Below are 19,070 nucleotides of genomic sequence, written 5' to 3'. Positions count from 1 at the left end.
CCTATGCAATACCTTGAAGCCTATGCTAGAAACAGACCTCAGCAAGAACTGAAACCTCCATTCAGTCACCCACGTGATAAGAACTCCGCTTTGAGAGCGTCAGCCAGGTTACTGGTAACCTCCAACAGATTAACAATAATTTTTCATGTGAGGTGAAGCTGGTAGAACCTTTACAGGGATGACTGATTCCCTTTTTGTTCAGGATTCCTTCCCTTTTAGCATGAGATTTTTCACCCTCTAAATGGAAAGTATTTCATTTGGTGACTCTTCCCAATTTATTCCTGAGCAGAAGATGGCCACTTTTCCTTGACAACAGGGATGCAAGCAAATGGGAAATCCTTTCTCAGCCAAACCTGGAGGATCTGGTGGTATCTCCTCCTCTTTGGGAAGATGCAAAGCTGGGTTTTCCTGCTGCTGGTGCCATTTAGTGCTTGCCGACATTTCTTTCAAGAGAGGAAAATCTTACTTTCTTCTGCCAGGATGTGGATTTGTTATTTGTATGTTTACAAGTTGCAGTCCCAAAGGTCAGGGTGGTGGAGGTCCATGTAATGAAGGCAGGTCTTAGCAAATTGGCACAGCTGCAGCCTAACCATTATATTCCTATTTCAGCAAGGCTGAACAGGGGCTGCTTTGTCCCATTAATGGACTTTGTGGCCCATACTGAGCTCTAACTACCCTGCTACCAATGCCCGGGAGAGTTAGCTAGTAGGCAAAAAATGTGTTGGTGATTGCAATACAGGAAGAATGATGTCTGAACTAGTGTCAAGACCATGTATCTTCAGGAACAAGCGGGCCATTGCCCTTGGAGTGGGCCATTTGGATGATACTGTACACCCAACAGTGGGCACGAGTGAGGGGAGAAGAGTGCTCCATAGATGTCTTCAAGAAAAGCAGACTTTTTTCCTTAAAAAAGGAGAAAGAGGGCACACGAAAACCATTGTAGTGCCAGACTAGGAGTGGTGTTTCACAGTGCTGCTGCCGCCTTTTGAATAAATTATTTTATCTTTCTGCGCTTTCTTATCTCACCTGAAAAATAGGAAGAGTACTCCCTTGTATCACAAGTCATTTCAATGCGTAATTAAAGAAGTCTAGTCAGAAGCTATGATGAAAATGCGCCATACTTCCTTGTGGCTACTGAGACAATCAATTGTGTGTTGCCAGTTTCCCATTACTTCTAGGTGTTGAACCAGTTTCTTGTCGGGAGATAGCATGAGTGTGCTAGCAACATGCCTGAGAGGAATCACTGTGTGGCCATTGAGTTTATCCTCTCTGGACTAACAGAAAGCCAAGAGGTGAAGGTAACCCGCTTATTTTAAGCACATTAATAGGGAATCTTGGAAGGATCATGTAGATGAATGTTGATCCCCCAGCTTCACACACTGTGTACCTTTCCCTCAGTAACTTGGCTCCTGTGGATTTCTGTTACTCCTCAGCTATCTCCCCGAGGTTGCTGGTGAACTCTTCAGCAGTGAGGAGAGCCACTTCAGTCAGTGCCTGTGTGGCACAGCTATTCACTTGTCTCCTCATGGCTAGTGCTGTGTGTCTCCTGCTGGCAGTAACAACATATGACTGCATGTGGCTCTGTGTAACCCTCTCCTTTATGCAACTGTCATGTCCTCAAAAGCCTGTACACAGATGGTAATCATCTCCTCTTTCACTGGCTTTGTCCACACACTTGCGCAAACTATCTCCACCTTCACATTCTCTTCCTGTGACTTTGGTGTTATCGGTCATCATTTCTGTGACATCCCCCTAGGATCCAGCTTTCATGCTCTGACACCTATAGCAAAGAGATGGTACTTCACATTTTTGGTGTGTTTCGTGGCATCTTCACATCTCTGGCAATTCTCATCTCCTCCATCTACCTCATCTCCACCACCCTGAGGATCCACTCCTCCAAGGGCAGATGCAAAGCCTTCTCCACCTGTGCTTCCCATCTGAGAGCTCTCTTCTTGTTTTATGGGAGCACCATTTTTATGTGCGGTAGCCCAACATCCAGCTACTCATTGGACTGAGATAAATGGGCCTCTCTGTTCTCTACAGTGGTGACTGCAGTGCTGAATCTTACCAGCTACAGCCTAAGGAATAAGGAGGTGAAGGATGCTCTGAGGAGAGTTTTAGGTCATATCAGAGAAGCTTCAGAAGACTTGTTAGAAAGAGAACTTTGTTTGGGGAGAATTTATCAAAACCTTGGTACAAAGAGTAGGACTTCCAAGGAAGATTTGATCAGCTTCCAAGGGTGAGATTCAGAAAGGTACTCAATTGTTAGAAGTGCTTTTAGGTGGACTTTTAACTGGTTGTATCTGCAACTTCTATCTTGAAAGACTGTGTTCCTCTGCTGCTGAAAGCTGGAGGAATCCTGACTCTTAACTTGCAAGTTCCAAGCACAAACAGGACTCCTGCCTGAGGAGTGCGTGGCACAGAATTGCAGTTCTCTGTTCTTTTAGGAACGTTTGCTCATGTAGGAAAACCACCAGTCCATCAAGATGAGAAAAAGCTTTCAGAGATATTCAAGAGGAGAAAAGCAATGTGATTTGAATTTATGGCCACTTCTGCTACGTCTTCAGTATTTGAAAGGAGTAGCCTCTTCCAGTGCAACACACAGAACCTGAAGTTCTGGAAAGGAAATCTTGGAGAAGAGACACCCGTGTTTTTGCCCCCCAAACACTAGGGAAAGTAACTGTCCCTCTTCTGTTAAATCTCCCTCTTCTGTCACTCATTACTACCTCCTTTTTCCCCTTCTGCCTGGAAACATGAAAAAACTACAGAAATGCAGAAAAGATTGACTTCTAATTTTGCTGCCATTGTGAAGTAACAAGAACTTATTCCTGCGTTTCATCTCCACATATCAGCAATCCACTTGAGGCAACTGAGTGAACTGGTAGTTATTTTAAGGACATTGGACATAACCTGAAAGTTAATCAAGCTGCAGTGTTGTTTCACTTAAAAGAATGATGGAATAAGATGGTGACTTACCAACTACATGTCTGGCATCAATGTGATTTTGAGAATAAACGACCAATCATTTCTGGGAGAGGAGAAAGTTGGGAAAGGCTTTGGAATCCTTTTATCAATTCAACTAAGCTAGCTCTAAGGATAGGTGTTCTATCACTAGTAGATGTTTCATCCCTTCTGGCTGAGTTTACAAATGCTGTCCCTCAGTTGGCAGAAGGAGTTGAAATCTTTATTGAGCTGAAAGTGACAGAATTAATCTCAGACAGGCGAGAGGTTCCTGCCTCTGCATAAGGTTTACAGTCAAAGGGGGATGGAAAGAGGTCTTGCGGATTCCCTTTGCATTTCACTGCAAGCCTGTTAGGGCTGTTATTTCCTCTGACTTCCTCTCCTTAAAGCTGTGCATAACTCTAGCAAAGATTGTGTCCCTGTGGTCATCTATGGCACCCTAAAGAAGGATTTTACAAGTCTCTTTCTTTCAAACTGCTGCCAGCATATTTTACAGAGAGCTGATATGACTGCGAAACATCATTATTTTTGCCCAAAGACACACGGCTGGGGAGAAAACTTATCTTCAGTATGTTATAGTCTGAATTTTGATCAAGTAGTGATGATTAAAGGCCATCACTCTCTCAGAAGCCATTTATCTCAGTAACGCTAAAATTAGAATATGCACGGGTAGTAAAAGCATTTGGACTATATGCACTATTATCCCACTGGCCTGACGGTCCTAAAAAGCGGGAAAAAGAAATTGAAAATGTAGCCTTTTGGTCGTGCTAGTTGTCATCTTTCTGTTGCTGCAGAGGCTGAAGCTCAAGGTTTATCTCTTGTTTCTCATCATTAAGTATCATCAGATATGTGAAGTTCACCGTTTTTGCACATATCAATGTTGCGCTGTCCTTATCTTGAACAGAGAAGTGAGCTTTTTAAACCAGATTTCTGAGGTGTCCAAAACTGTCTCTTTCAGTGGACTCCCAGCTCACAGGAAGGAAATAGCTTGAGAAGAAATCACAGGCATCATTTTATTTTCCTGTGTATGTTTACAGGTCTCTGGGAAGAGCAATGTACACTACTACTCTTCCAGAAAAAGACAGGTAGGTTGTCATCAAAGAGCTTCCCTGCACAGCAATGAGTCATGTCTGCACACCTCTCTCTGCGCTGATGTTTAAGATGATAGTCAAAGCCATCTCGAGCTAAGCATCAGCAGAACTGGCAGCATGTTTCAATCAAGAATCACAATCTCAAACCTAAATATGCTTTCTGATAAATACCATCAAAAAGAACAGATTTTCATAAGCCCCACATTCATCTCAGTCCTGCATTCACCTATGCCTTAGTCTCCACCTCGAGAAACCCAGACAAAATTAGGGAATTTAAAATGTTAAAGAGCTGCTGTCTCTTCAAACCTACAGTTTGCTTTTCTAAGAAAGCCTTCTGATCCACCATGCAGAATCCTGTTCCTCTTCTTCCCTTCCCCAAATCTCAGTTCCAGGAGGAGATTTGGGAAAATCCCTGCCTTGAATCACTTGTCATGACAGCAATGCTAAAGTAAGTCCATTTGCAGTAGAACAGCATTGCCCGGAGTCAGGAGGTCATAGGGGCATTTGGGGTTTCCCTGCTGCAAACAGCTGAGGAAAACTCAATGGATCAAGAACAGTACTGTTAAGAATTTTAGGGAAATTTTCAGTGTTCAGCTAGGAATTAGGTTATATCTTATGGAGTATGGAGAGATATTAGATACCTGTATTTCCACTGAGATACCTATTCCTTAGATCTTTATAGTGTAAAGCACCAGACGACTGGCCAAAGTATGAAACTTCATCCAGTCTCTAAATAAAGCGGTGAAAAATGTCCCGACAATTGAACTGGATTGTGGCTCCAACATTGACTATGGTATTTAACCGTGCTTGGATTGCTGCTCTGATAGATTATAAAGCTCAGCTATGACATAAGGCCAAGGCCTTGGAAAGGTGTTAGCAGAGCTCCTTTAAATGAAGCGTTGCCAGAGACACCAGGTTGGCACAGACTGATGAAAATCCGAGTTAATGCCTGGCACTGGGGAACGGCCTCTGTGTCCATCAGTGTTCCTGGGAGCCTTGGAAAGTCTAGTACAGTGTATGTCACCCTTCACTGTAAGGCAGACACCTAGTGCAGCATCCTGCTCCTCTCATGCTCCTATTTTACCATGCAATGAATCTCAGTCCCCTTAAAGGTCTCTTGCTGTCTTCAGCAGCTCTCTCAAGTTGAGGCACCTCATGTCAGCACACCAATATATGTGAGATGAAACCTGCTTGTGCTGTGCCACACTGAAGGATTTGCTTTCTCTTGGAAGCTTAGCACCACCATCACTTTTTTTGTGTAGAAACGTGAGCAGACACCACTCTCCGAAGCTCGTAGGAGCTAGTGGGATAGCATAACCTCTCAAAATACCTAGTTATTCCTCTTAATGCCAGGAGAAGCCTAGACCTGAGACTTACACAGCTCTAAGGTGTCTAAAGGTAAAAGCCACAATACCACCCCAAAGGCTTGGGTTTGACTGGTGACAATATGCTCACATCCTTTTGACTGACAGTTTCCAAAGAAAGATGAGAGCTACATGAAATCTTGAACTTAGTTTCAGTTCTACTCTTGTCTGCTGAGAAGATGGTGGAAGGGCGCATATAGATGAAAATGCATGACCCAAGGAACAGAAGTGCAACAGTGATATGGGAGGTGCAGGTAGAGAGTGCTTTGAGACGCCCTTTGGAAGAGTGTGTCCTCAAAGAGACCAAAATAATGACATAGGACACAACAAGAACAAGCAAAAGAGCCCGAGGAAATCAGACCACTATTGGCAACCACGATGCAACCAATCACGTAGGTGTCAGTGCAGGCCAGCTTCAGCAAAGGTGTACATCACAGAAGTAGTGGTCGATCTCATTGGGCCCACAAAACACTAGCTGAGCGGTCAGCAGGGTCTGTACCAGGGAGTGCACACAGCCTCCCACCCACGAAGCTGCCACCAGCCAGCCACACACATGCTTGTTCATAATGCTTGTGTAATGAAGCGGCTTGCATATAGCAGTGTAACGATCATACGCCATTGCTATGAGGATGAACATCTCCGTGCAGGCAAAGAGATGGACCCCAAAGAGCTGTGCTAGGCAGCCCACAAAAGAGATGGTCTTCTTTTCAGCAAGAAGGTCAGAAATGAGTTTGGGAACTGTGACAGTAGAGTAACTGATATCTACAAAGGACAAGCAGCTCAGGAAGAAGTACATGGGAGAGTCCAGCTGTTGACTGTTCTGTATAGTGATGATGCTAAGCAGGTTTCCAAGAATGATAGTGGCATAGAAGACTAAGAAGAATGTGAAGCATACTTTTGCTAATGTATCATCTTGTGTGAGTCCCTGGAGGACAAACTCCATCACATTGTTCTTGTTCTTCACATACGTCACGTAGACAGGACCTGAAGCACAGAATAAAGCCACCTGTGATGGCATTAGAAACACAGTGTTATCAGTACACATCCATGTCGATCACTGGTATGTTCAATATCAATGTATTCCCTTTTATGCCTTTTGGGGAAAGTTTCCTTTCAAAGTCAATGCTTCTCTCAAGGAGTGACAGTTGATATCTGACTCAGAATGTATTACTGAAGTGTGTAATAGGGAGCTCCGTTTATTGATTTGAGGGAGTTGGTGGAAATATCCTCCAGATTCATATTTCTGATCTTTGCCCCTTTTAAAAAGGAAGACTAGTCATTAGGTTGCCTAAACATCCACTTTTGAAGTGTTGATTTGGAAACGAAAAACTGACTGAGAAGGGTAGTGCATGTTTTGATTTGAGTCTCAACACATTAGTCATGCCCTAAGGAATTCTGCTCAGGCAGTGAACGTACCTTCTTTTTCAACCCTCTGAGGGAATTCAACAGAACTAGTCCTTACTAGTGCTCTCTGACTCTGGTAGAATGTCCATGCATTTCTGTGCAGCCATCAATATTCACATCATGACACAAGGCAGCTGGCTAATTAACATCACTTCAGCTATCAGTGTAGATCCTTCTGGAGGAGCTAAAGTGGACACCTACCTCATGTCTGTCTAGCAGAGATGTGCCTTTAGGCACAAACTGTCTTTAAGGCGCCCTAAGTGAAATCAGACCATGTTCAAGGCATGCCAGGAAACCTGAAGCAGGAGAGTCATTGTCCTGTATGTGCTGTACTGGGCTACATCTTGTATTCACCTTTGCTGCACTCTGTGCAGTACGCAAGTATCACTAGTGTTCAGTTTCTACATTGAAAAGATAGACAGCAAGAACTGCATAACAATGTCCACAATACTGGCAAGTCCTCTGGGATCTTAATCCCAAAGTTAAGATTGAGTACATAGGAAGTGCTGCAGCTACCTATTGACTCCTTGACTCTGTAACACCAGAAACTTCCTTTTGACAGATATTTCTGGAAATGGCATATAACTGAAAAATAAGCAAAGAAGACACCAATTAAAACAAAGGGTAAAAAAAATTGAGTTCTTTCTACTTCATAAAATGCACCTCACAAAAGTCACTCAACAGTAATGCCTCTTTTCAAAGGCAGGATTTCATAGTCATGCTTGAACAAAACAAAGAAGCAAGACCAGAAAACTTGCACAGTTTATATTTGCTAGTCTCCAACAGTTTGCCTGCTATTCTCTGATGACCTTCTAGGACCACTTTAGGCAGTTTCATCAAAACCTCTCAGCTCCAAGCTGCTTCTTGTGTGTCACGAGAGCAGTCCACATCTCTGCCAGGGCTGAAAACTACAGGGGATGAAACGGACAGCCTGAATGTCTAGCTCCATTTCTCATTCTGCAAAAACAACTTCCAAGAGCATCTGCAAGAACAACTCTCTGTCTCTCTCCAGATGGGGAAGTTATGGCAGAAATATTTCAAGTAAATTGCACAGCAGAAGCACAAGCTTACCAGAAGCAATGAGATTGCAGAGGCATGTGAAGTTTTCTTTGTCAGAAAGAATCAGTGGACGGGGAGCTAAAATATATGTTTTGGACAGCTATTAGAGTAATCTCTACAGGGTGACTCTGGAGCGTGATCACCTAGACCATGTCACATTGTGTGGAGGTTTGCTTGCTTTCTTGCTTGCTTTCCAATGCTGTCCAGATAAATGGACTTCATTTAGTATTAGCTATGTGCTTCTTTTGGAAACATTTCTATTTAAAATCAATGTCATGGCTGACCATTTGCAAGAGTTTGTGTTCACATTGCCCTTGCAATCAAACATTTTTTGAGTAAAGATGTCTCTTACACGTCTCAGATATTTTTTCCCTTCCAAGCCAATATTTCACATATGCTTTCTTCTTTCTTATTAACTTGCTCTTACCATTGCATGTTTGCAGCATAAATAAATATCAGAACTGTGCTATATGACTGTTGGCACTTAGACATCTGGTCTGTACACGTTTGAAACAAGAAGTAAACGAGGAAATTATTTCAAGACTTTAAAAATGTTTGTGGTCAGGCCTCACTACTTGCCAGGTATTTTTACTCAGGCAATGCAAAATATAGAAGCAGCTGTTTAGTCCTCATATTAAGTCATTATAAGAATCTGGGCCAATGTGTAGAGGAATCAAATGTTGTTGTTGACACCTTCCATAAGCTATGGTCCCGCTGTTGCCTGCTAGCATCCAGCAGCCGGAAGAGAAATCAGAAAAATCATGGCGTTCTTCCCCAAAACATTAAAAAAAAAAAAAAGCAGTTTTAAAATTATAAGCCTTAGCTTGAACTGGCCGTGTGCCCTAACCCCTCAGCAGTTTCAGTATGAAGGGGGTCAGTGGGCCCCATCTGTCTTTCTACCTGCCCCACCCCGGGTGAGACAGACCAACCTCTGAAGGCGCCTGTCCCTCTCTGTTGACAGTGGTGCTGAGCTAGAAAACTGTCCTTCATTGCATGAAGAATTTAGACTGCTACAAATAGGTGGGGCTGGTCCCACCTTTAGCTGTGTCCACAGAGTGTGAATGCTGGGTGAGGGACATGCTGGCCCAGGCCTGAGGGACACTATCCCTCTAAGCCTTGAGAATCAGGATTTATCCCAGTTCCGTCCTGCTGGCTGCCATCCACATAACCCACCACGGTGAGGAGAAGACACTGAGACGTCCGCAGTGTACTGGTGCATGCCTGTGAAATGGGAACCCACTCTGCCACCCCCTGCATAGAGCAGAGGACATTCGGGGAACCAGAGCATTTGCAACATTGTCCCAGGGTTTGGTCTGTAGATGTGCCGCTCTCCTGTGCAGGGAACACCTTCTTATCTTGAATCACACTTAAGCCATGTTAAGGTGCAACACAAGTGCAAGCCAGTGTTTATAGGGAACGTGAAGTGAAGGAAGAAAAAAGAAAGTGCTTTAGTTACTTTCAGAGTGCATTACACAGATGTCTTTCTCCCTCACGCAGCTCATTTGCTCTTTTCCTCCTGGCAAGGTAGGAGTCAGGGTCCCGTGGCTCCTCGTGGCTCCTTCGTCCTTGTGGAGAACCTTAGCTGCTACAGCTAACCTCCCTGTGGCAGCTGTGACTGGCTCTGAGATGATTTAATCTTCCATCTTCACATTTCTTCTCTTCCCTCCTGCAGGAGTAGCTGCTCCAGCTATTCCCTTGGAATACATGTTTCTTCCTTTGCCTGGGCCTGTAGATGTGCCCTGTTGGGCTAGGAGTTATCCTGCGTACAGGAATTATTCCCAAACAACTCTTTTTTTTCATTGACACATAAAATTGTGCCCCCCAATGCTTTCTTGGGTGGCGACAATTTCCTACAGTAAGCAATTTATCTTTCACTTGGATCTTTGATTCTCTATTAGTCTAAACATTAAAATGCAAAATCTGAGGCAGAGATGAAGGGCAGAGGGGATGGCTAGGAAGGAGGGCATTAGTGACAGGTGAACTACTGCAGAAAGGCAGAGAGTTGCTGCACTGGAATGGGAAGGGGAGAAGCTTCTCCTCATATCATCTGCATCAGCAAATGACCCAGCCAGCATCTAATATCAGCAGTTTAATTGCTAACCCATGGATTCAGCATATGACAATGCAGTGCTCCTAAGAAGGCATTTACTCCAAAGTAAAGGGGAAGAAAGCCTTTGGTACAATTGCTTCCAGCAGCAGGGGACCAAGAGCCTTGCAGACACCTTGGGCCATCGTTTCCTAGCTGAGTAGATTACAGAGTAGATGGAGTTTGTCTGACGGAAAGTTTACACCCGGGAGAGCTCGGACTAATGGGATGCTCTGCCTGGAACACATTTTAATATTTTTCATAGCATTCATTTCTTTATTTGCTGGTGTCTCAGCAGTGCTTGGAAGCCCCAGTCCTGCGCCTGTGCTGTTCAAAAAGAGAACATAAAGGGAATCCTTGCTAGTCACAGAGTTTACAATGCCATTCCAATCAAAACATGAACTTTCAGCGTCTTCCTAATTACTGCAACAGCTAAAACCAAGCTTTTCTTCAAAAGGGAGCTTTCAGTAAATTTTCCAAAATGGAATTATAGTGAGAGAGACTTGATTTTCTCAGCTCCTGAGAAAATGTTACCACAGTTCTACACCTCACCCTTTTCACTCCAAACTTTTCTATTCCACAGTTTTCTCATGGCCCCTTTTCATCTCCTCATTTTTCAGCGTGTAGATGAGTGGGTTCAGCATGGGTGTGATAATACTGAAAAACACAGCTAACCTCTTGTCCTCCGAGAGACTGCTGGATGGGCGTATGTAGGTGAATGTGCATGGCCCAAAGAAGAGAATCACCACAGTAATGTGGGACCCACAGGTGGAGAGGGCTTTCTTCCGCCCTTCGGACGTTCGGCTTTTCAAGGAAAACAAAATGACAATGTAGGATGTGAGCAGGATGATGAAAGAGACCAAACAAATCATTCCAGTATTGGCAACGACAATGACGCCCACAACATAGGTGTCGGTACAGGCCAGTTGTAGTAGGGGATGGACATCACAGAAGTAGTGGTCAATTTCATTGGGGCCGCAAAAAGGGAGGCTAATGGTTATGAGGGTCTGCACCAGGGAGTGCACAAAGGCCCCCACCCATGAACCCATCACCATCCAGCCACACACACGCCTGGTCATGAGGGTGGTGTAGTGCAGGGGTCTGCATATGGCAAAGTAGCGATCATAGGCCATCACTGTGAGGATGAAGACCTCAGCGCAGCCAAAGAAATGTAACCCAAATAGCTGTGCCATGCAACCCCCAAAGGAAATGGTTTTCTTCTCAACAAGGAAGTCAGCAATCATTTTGGGAGCTGTGGCAGAAGAGAAGCAAGTATCTGCAATGGACAGGTGGCAGAGAAAGAAATACATGGGGGAGTTCAGACTCTGACTGCTGACTACAGTGACAACGATGAGCAGATTTCCTGCCACAGTAACAATATAGAAGAACAAAAACACCACAAAACATATTTTCTGCACCCCTTGGTTCTTTGAAAGGCCCAGAAGAATGAATTCCTTCACACTGCTTACGTTCTCCATGTTGATCAGTCAGGTGGCAATATGCAATATACAGCTTATACACCTGGGAAAACAAAGACAGACACATGATTCATCACCATTTTTTTCATTATTAATAATGAGTTCTATATCAGAAGTGGATACAAACCAAGAAAGATATAGCATTAGTATTAAGCTTATGAAGTGTTTAGTTTCTGTCATGTATTTTTTAACGGCTATTTAATCCTCCACAGTACAAAACTTCTGCCATGGCTTTGGAGGCACGGAGATAGGTGCACTTTGTGATATGTTCCTTAATCCTGGTGCTCCAGGATTTTGAAGGACTGGCTCCATGGCTGGTAGCCTTCCATGCACTAAGGACACGGCCAGAGTGTTCACCTTGGGCACTACAAGGCAGATAATGCAGTATGTTTGCCCTCAGGGTAGACAAAGTCCCTGACAGCAATCTTTGTAAAATGGGTGTCTTTAAGAATACCTGGAAATATTGCTCAGAATGATGATTTGCTTTATAAGTACACATGATCTTTGAATTCTTGTTTAGAAGGGAAATGTACCCACATGCAGAGAAAAGAACTCTCTTGTGTATAGACATTTTGAAACGTAAATATGAAATGTCACAGGCGGAAAAATGAGTCCTGGGAAGGTTATCTATCATGGAGGGGAAAAAAATTGCACATATGACTTAATGGAGTATTTCACATTGTTCTAAATCTCAGCATTGTTTCTATCAGAGGAAGGAAGAATGAAAGACTCTTGTGAGATCTTCTGTCCCAGCACTGTACTGATTTTACCTAGTGTGATTTTTGATACGCTCTGCGTGATCCTTTCAAGGCTTAACTTAGCTTAATGAAGCTAATCTAACTAAACTCCTAAAACAGCCAGTATAAGTCTGATTCATAGGCTGATTCAGAATGGCTAAATTAGGGTCCTTTGCAGAACCCTTTTTTCCTCCATTCACTATGAGGAGCTTAAGCAAATTAGCACCACCAGGTTAGAATGACCTTTGGAGAATAATCCCTTTTGGTGCCTGAAAGTAGCTCAGAGCTTTTTGTATGCCATCCACCTGTTTTAGGTTATGGCTGAGCTCCTTGTCCCTAGGCATTTCTACATCCATACAGTTTCTCATTCGAGACAAGGTCACATTCCAGCATAAACATGGGACTTCTTTGGTTCACCCTGTATTCCAGCTACAACCCATCGAGCATTACATGTCACTAATAAATGAGTAGCCTACACCTTTAGAAAGAGTGTAACGTCTCTAGCTTGCCTTTATGCACCCAGACCACCAGAGTTCCTTTGGTCAAAGAAGTCTGGGAACCACCAGATTAAACTCTTCACAGAGAGTTTAAGGTCAGCCAAAAGCAGGCACTCTTTTAATAAAAATATCCACTGTATGGGCTTCCTTCTAGCATCAAAACATTCCCCGTCAGCTGGTGTTAAAATGCACCATTTTAAGTCCTGCAGAACGCCATCACAACCAGGTCTTCTCATTTGTGTTGGTGATCTGTGAGCAAATCGGTGGAATGATTCAGTTAAGCCAAGTTATCTACCAACTACTTCAATCTGCAGCATAATCAGAAATTCTCGTGCAGGCACAAAGTGATCAAGCATCCACAGGAAACACTGAAACTGAGAAAAACCAAGATTACTTTCAAACCCACAAAGTGAAGCCGAGAGAGGAAGTGGGCAAAGTTAGGGACTTTTCCTATGCTTACAGTTGTACTTACACTAGATGAAAGTTTTTCAAGCAGAAGGGTAAACTTTACATGGATGGTTCCTTTTCAGATATTTCTACAAGGAAAAGGATCAGTAAGAACAACGTGAGGTCAGTTTCTCCCTCGTCTTACCAGGTCGTGATCCTTTCTACCCCTCTTCCTTCTACTGAGCAACGACATAGACTTCTCAACAAAATAAATGACAGGGATGAAATGAGCACACCTTTATGGCTGTGCAGTACCCAGTCCAAAAGAAATAGCTGGGCTCCATCCAAGCCAGAGCATGACTGGAAGCATACCACAGCAATCGCAGGGCCATATTTAGGCAGTCAGAAAGGAGTGACCAAGAGAGAAATGGTCAGGGGAAACTATATGCCGGAATACCAGCAGATGGCAAACTCCTGAGCTAAAAACAAGGTGTGCATCTACAAAAGGACCGATTCACAATTCAGACAGCTCGACTATGTATCTTGCTTGATAAGGTCCTTTCCATCACCACCAAACTGCATTTAACAAACCACCCATCTGTCTGATCTCATCTCATTGACTTAAGTCATGTAGGCACCTGTACCTAAGCTAGGCATATTACACCTGACCAGTCTACTTGTAGATGTGATGAATCATGTGCTGCAGGTACCCGTTTCTTACTGTTGACTCCAAGAGGATTACTAGAATGACTAATTCAGTAGAGGATTGCCACCAGTTATGGCTTATCTCTTCAAGTGCCTTTGCAGGGGTAGACCTGAGCTATATGACATAATGCAATCAGCTGCAAAATAAAATGAATCTCATGTGTACTCTTAACATCTCAAAAAGGGAGAGAAATTGCACCATCTCCTTACTGCATGCATTCTTCCCTAAAATCTCAGGTGGTTATGGGAAACAAAAGAATAATATCGAAGCAATCGAATCTGCGGCTGTAGAACTAGCTCTGTATATGATTCTAGCCAAAGACAACTAGAGACAGTTGATAACTTCAGTGGAAGTTCCTTTCTGTATTTTCACATTTGTTCAAGAAGAAAGGAAAGGGAAGAGGAAAGCAAAGCAAAGCAAAGCAAAACAAAACAAAGCAAAGCGAGAAGGCAGAGAAGCTGCAAAACTTACCTCGCCAGTGTTTAGAGATCTAATTTTTTGTGTAAGGGCTGTACAGCTTTATCTCCTCAACTTCTGTCTCCCCTGGTATGAATGTGTTAGAGCACAGCGCCTTTAAAGAACATAGAATGGCTTCTGGAAAGCTTCCAAAACTTGCTTAGGAGGTGGCTGTTAGTGTATAATCCAACCCCATCTAATGTATTACTTGCTTTCGTGTGTCACAAGTGTATCTTGATGTTTCCTGCCTGTGTGAGAAGTGGTTTAATAGGCTGTGTGGATGATGTGACCTGGGTGTGCTGAATGATGCTTTCATATCCCAGGGCTGAGAAGAAAACCATTTAAGCACCAACCTTTAACCCTCTCCCAGGAAATCTTCCACCTGAAGGGCTCTTGGGGCTGGAGGAAGGAGGGGTGGAGGCTTCGTGAAGGGAAGGCGTGAAAGAAAGCGACAAAGGAGGAGAATGAGTTCTGTCTTGACTGAAAAGTTTAAGTAAATATATTTTAAAGAAACAGTTGTCAGTCAATGCTTTTATAATGATAACACAAAGGCATTTCAGGGTTTCTCCATAAGAAATAACACTCAAAGGAGTAGCTGAATATTCAACTGGACAAGCATATGCATGGACCTATGCAGTTAACGCTTCTCGGAGTTCTTCCTTACTCCAAGATGATAGTTGTATAGATTTCCCATGTGTAAAGGGCCATTAGGTCCACTGCTCTGGCTTCCTAGCATTGTGAATACTAAAACAGTCCATTTGTAATCTAGATATTTTCTCTCCTTTTTTAACTTCTGTGTATTCCAAAAAACATGTAAAAGAGAAATCTTCATTAAAGGAAAAAAAAGAAAGAAACCTCAAGCTGTAAGAAGAGTCACCATCCTCCAGGGATGGTAAAGAATTCCTATCACAGGAGTCTTTTAAGGACAGGTTGGCCTCATTTCTCTCAGGAGTGGTTACGATGAAGTTTTTATAGGGACAGAAGATGTCCTGGGTGACCTCTTGATGACCTTCCAAGTCCTATCTCACCAGAAATTTCATCACTGGAAATCCAGTGAATAAAGCCTCTTTGCAAGAATTTGCATGTTTTAACAGAGGTCAGTGAATTACCAAGTCAGTCAAAAAAATCCTTCATTTACGAATTGGGAAACTGAGGGAGGAAGTCACCTATTTAATGCCAATGGAAGTCAGCGAGTTTAACCCTGACTTAGTCACTCTAGGCTCTTCTGCGCAAAAAAATGAATGTCTCTGGAGGCAGATGCATCTGATCTTCCTCAGAACTGATTTTAGGATGCGATTAGGTGTGAAATGGACATCTAGCTTTTAAACAAAATAACTTAGGGCGGACAAATCTCACTGTCATGACGGGCCCCATCTTTCTTAACCTGAGCAGCTGCAGTCAAAGGTGAACCTAAGAAATGAAACAAACGAAGCAAATAGACATGCTGATTTATATCAGCATATCATCTCAACCAAGGCCCAAGTCAAATTCATTGTTTCTCTCAACTCTACTGTGTATTTGTAGCTTATGCCTCATGGATGTCAGGAAAGACATTGTCTCAGCTACTGTCCTTTCCTTTGTTTTGCTGAAATTTCTGGAAATGTGGAATGGCCTGATAGCAACATAGTTAATGTCTCCATCTCCTCTGCACAGAATGCCAGCGATCTCCACAGTGAAAACAGAAATCCTACAGTTAATGAGAATAAATACTGGTAAAGAAATGTCTTGGTGAAAATAGTCCCCTAACTTCAATGTCCTTTTACTGTCGCCTGGAGTCTTGGGCAGCTTAATGAGGGTTAACAGTAGTCACTACAGGAAACAAGAGTATTGGGTAAGAAGGTAAACAAAGTCTTACAGTCTTTGGGAAAGGAAGAGGAACAGCAGATGACAGAAGCCAGAGATCAGGCCAATAGCATCTGGCCTGCTAACCTAGTATGAGTCAGCCTGCCACTTTCTGTACCCAGTGGCACACATGGCAGCAACTTGGCTAGCATCACATTCATGTCCTTTTGTTTCCCTAGCCAAATGGACTACCAGAGGTGACTTAATGCACAACTCCAAATGAAGAATTGCTGCTACCTCCTGCTGCAAAATAATTCCCCGTTGGGGTGCGCTTAGTGCCAGCAAAGGAGAAAGGTCTTTTCTCCATTTTCATTCCACTTACCTTGGCACCTGGCTCTGGACACCACTATGGCAGCAGGTCATGCTCAGGGGAGCTGTGATTTGGACAAGGAGGGACTGTGCATGGTGAGATGAACGAGGTTTTGCAGCTGGATAGTGAATACTGGCAAGGGGTTTGTTGACAGAGCCATGGTGAATGTGCATTGTGAATTTGATGATGGGCAGGATGGGGACAAGGCACGGTGTAGAGGGAAGTTGTGACTCTTGAAATGGATGCTACATGGCCAGGGGCTGTCTTCATGGAGTTTGTGAAATCAGAAGTGCCTGAGGTGTGGTGAGGGACTGTGCTGAAAGATCGTATGAAGTGGCAGGTAATACTGTGGGTGCCAAGCTGTGTTGAAAGACCTTGTGACATCAGAAGCGGGCATCGTGTTTTGAAGGGTAACACTAGGAGAGGTTGCAAAATTGTGGCTGCTGAGGTGTCATAAGGCTGGCTACAGAGTTCAAGGAGACCCTACAGCGGAACAGGTTGTGCGAAGTAGTAGGGGACAATGTATGGTGACAACCTGTGTTGGGAGAGGTTTTGCGGTCAGAAGAGGACACTCGGTAGTGGTGAGTGTGCTAAGGGAGGTTCTGCAGTGACAGTGGACCCTTGGGGAAGGAGAAGTTGTGTTGAGGGAGGTTGTGAAATCAGCAGCAGGCATTATGGGAGAGGACTGACAATTTCTCAGTCTGTGTGACCCTGAGCAGCAGTAGAGCATCTTCTGCAAGGTCTGTGAAACTAGAGCTGCTCATGGATGCAGCTGGGAAGCAAAGCATCAGTGCAAGAGTCAAGCTATAACTTTGGACAGACAGTTCTTGTGTTCTTTATATCGCGAGACTGTCTGAAGAAAGGAGAAGTAGTGAAAAAGCATTTCCTAAGCCATGACAGTGACAGGTTCTGTGCTGGGAGGGAAGGGGGAAGTGGTTGGAATCTAAGTGACCACATACAACAAACTAGATCCTTCCTCAAGAGAGTGATTGGCTGTTTCTCCAGACATCACATTGAAATGACCATGGCTTTTTTAACAGTGTCTAAATAGCCCAGCACCAGGATTTGATTTTACAGCACAAGGATTTTGTCTGGACCATCAGTCACAGAATTCAGGTGACAATTTTCACCAGCAGATCCACACCAGGCAGTTACTGCAAATAGTCCCTGAAATACCAAGGAACCCACAAGAAGGTGAGAAACTCCTGGATGGCTGCAGCGGTCTTTGCCATTGCCCTCTGTCTCTTGCTTTCTGCCATGATTTTGGAGAGATGGTGAGGGGAAGGGAGGAGAAAAAAGAACTGGGGGAAAGGAGCTCCAATATTTTCCTTTCCTGCTGGTTAGAAATTGGCTATAGCTACACAATTGTCTTGATCATCTTCAAGATAAGGAGATCTTCATTCTAGGGATCTTTTTCCAAGAACAAATGCTATTGCATTGCCCTAACTGCCCATCTGTCATAGAAGGTGGCATTCTTCAGAGATCAAACACTAGCAGTTTTGGTCTTAGATGATCAATTAAGATCAGCTGAGAAAGCACAACAGCATAACTCTGTGTCCAGAGAATGAGATGTCTTTGTGGTGTCAAGTTTGTTCAGACTAACAGCTGCCACAAGAACTATACTGTACTCAGCATGTAAACCACAGGAAGGATGTTTAATCTCAAGGGAAAGAAAGACCAGCTAGACTGCTGCTATTTGATGCAGGCTTTCATTAAGTAGTTTCATTAAGGAAGTAGACTCAGGTTTTGAATATGCTTTGGAGGCAGGAGTCTTACCAAAGGAGTCTACCAAAGTCTTATAAGAGCTATACGAGAACTGTGAGTGACTTTTCCACTTGCTTTTGCACGGTCTATGGAAGTCATAGGATGGTTACTTCACTTGCATTGTATGGAATGCAAAGTTTTTGATGATTCGGCATATCTCCACAGGGCGTCCATTACAACCAGTATGACAGTACATGACAGTACATATCAATGGCCCAGGCTGATGCTATTTAGCATTATGAAATCTGATTGAAATGCCTTAGCTAGAAACGTAATCACCTGATGTTCCCTAAATGGCCAATGGAGAGAGAGGCACCTCCAGAGGATGACCCACATTTCAGGTGGGGTGAATTGCCTTGTGGAGATGATGGCAGCAGGGAGGTAAAACCACCACTTTCTTAATGTGAGCACCTGGTGAGAAGGTTGGAGTGGGCAAAGGCAGAGGTAGGTGCTACTCAAATAGTTGCGTCCTCTTTAAATCGGTTGGCAAATTGCTTCAGGTCACATAGAGAGGTTGTGGCAGAGGAGTGTGCTGCAACTGGATTCTCCAAAGGGTGGGTAACCACTAACCATCGGGTCTTCCTTTCTCCTCACAGCATACTTGGTTCACAGAATTAGCGGCTACTTCAGGTACTTTCTACTGTGGATCAAGGTCTGATAATTTTTCATTGTGGGAGATCTGCTGCCACCCCACAACCAGATGGAGAGGAAGTGGACACAGTCATAAGGCCATATATTTTCAGTGGGCTTGCTACAGATGTTCAGGGAGCAGGTAGCCTTGTGAGTGCTGTTGGGCAAGCAGTAAGCTACTCTACTAAGATAAAGAAACAGAAGGTGAGTTTGGACTCAGATGTTACATGCAGCACTTACCTACCTGTTCTGAAACAAACTGTGCTACAACAGACACTCCTTGCTTTCTGAAAGAGAC

This window comes from Apteryx mantelli, chromosome 4 (genome assembly GCF_036417845.1).
Source record: "Apteryx mantelli isolate bAptMan1 chromosome 4, bAptMan1.hap1, whole genome shotgun sequence".
In the NCBI taxonomy this organism is placed as follows: Eukaryota; Metazoa; Chordata; class Aves; order Apterygiformes; family Apterygidae; genus Apteryx; species Apteryx mantelli.
This window is presented reverse-complemented; position numbering follows the sequence as displayed.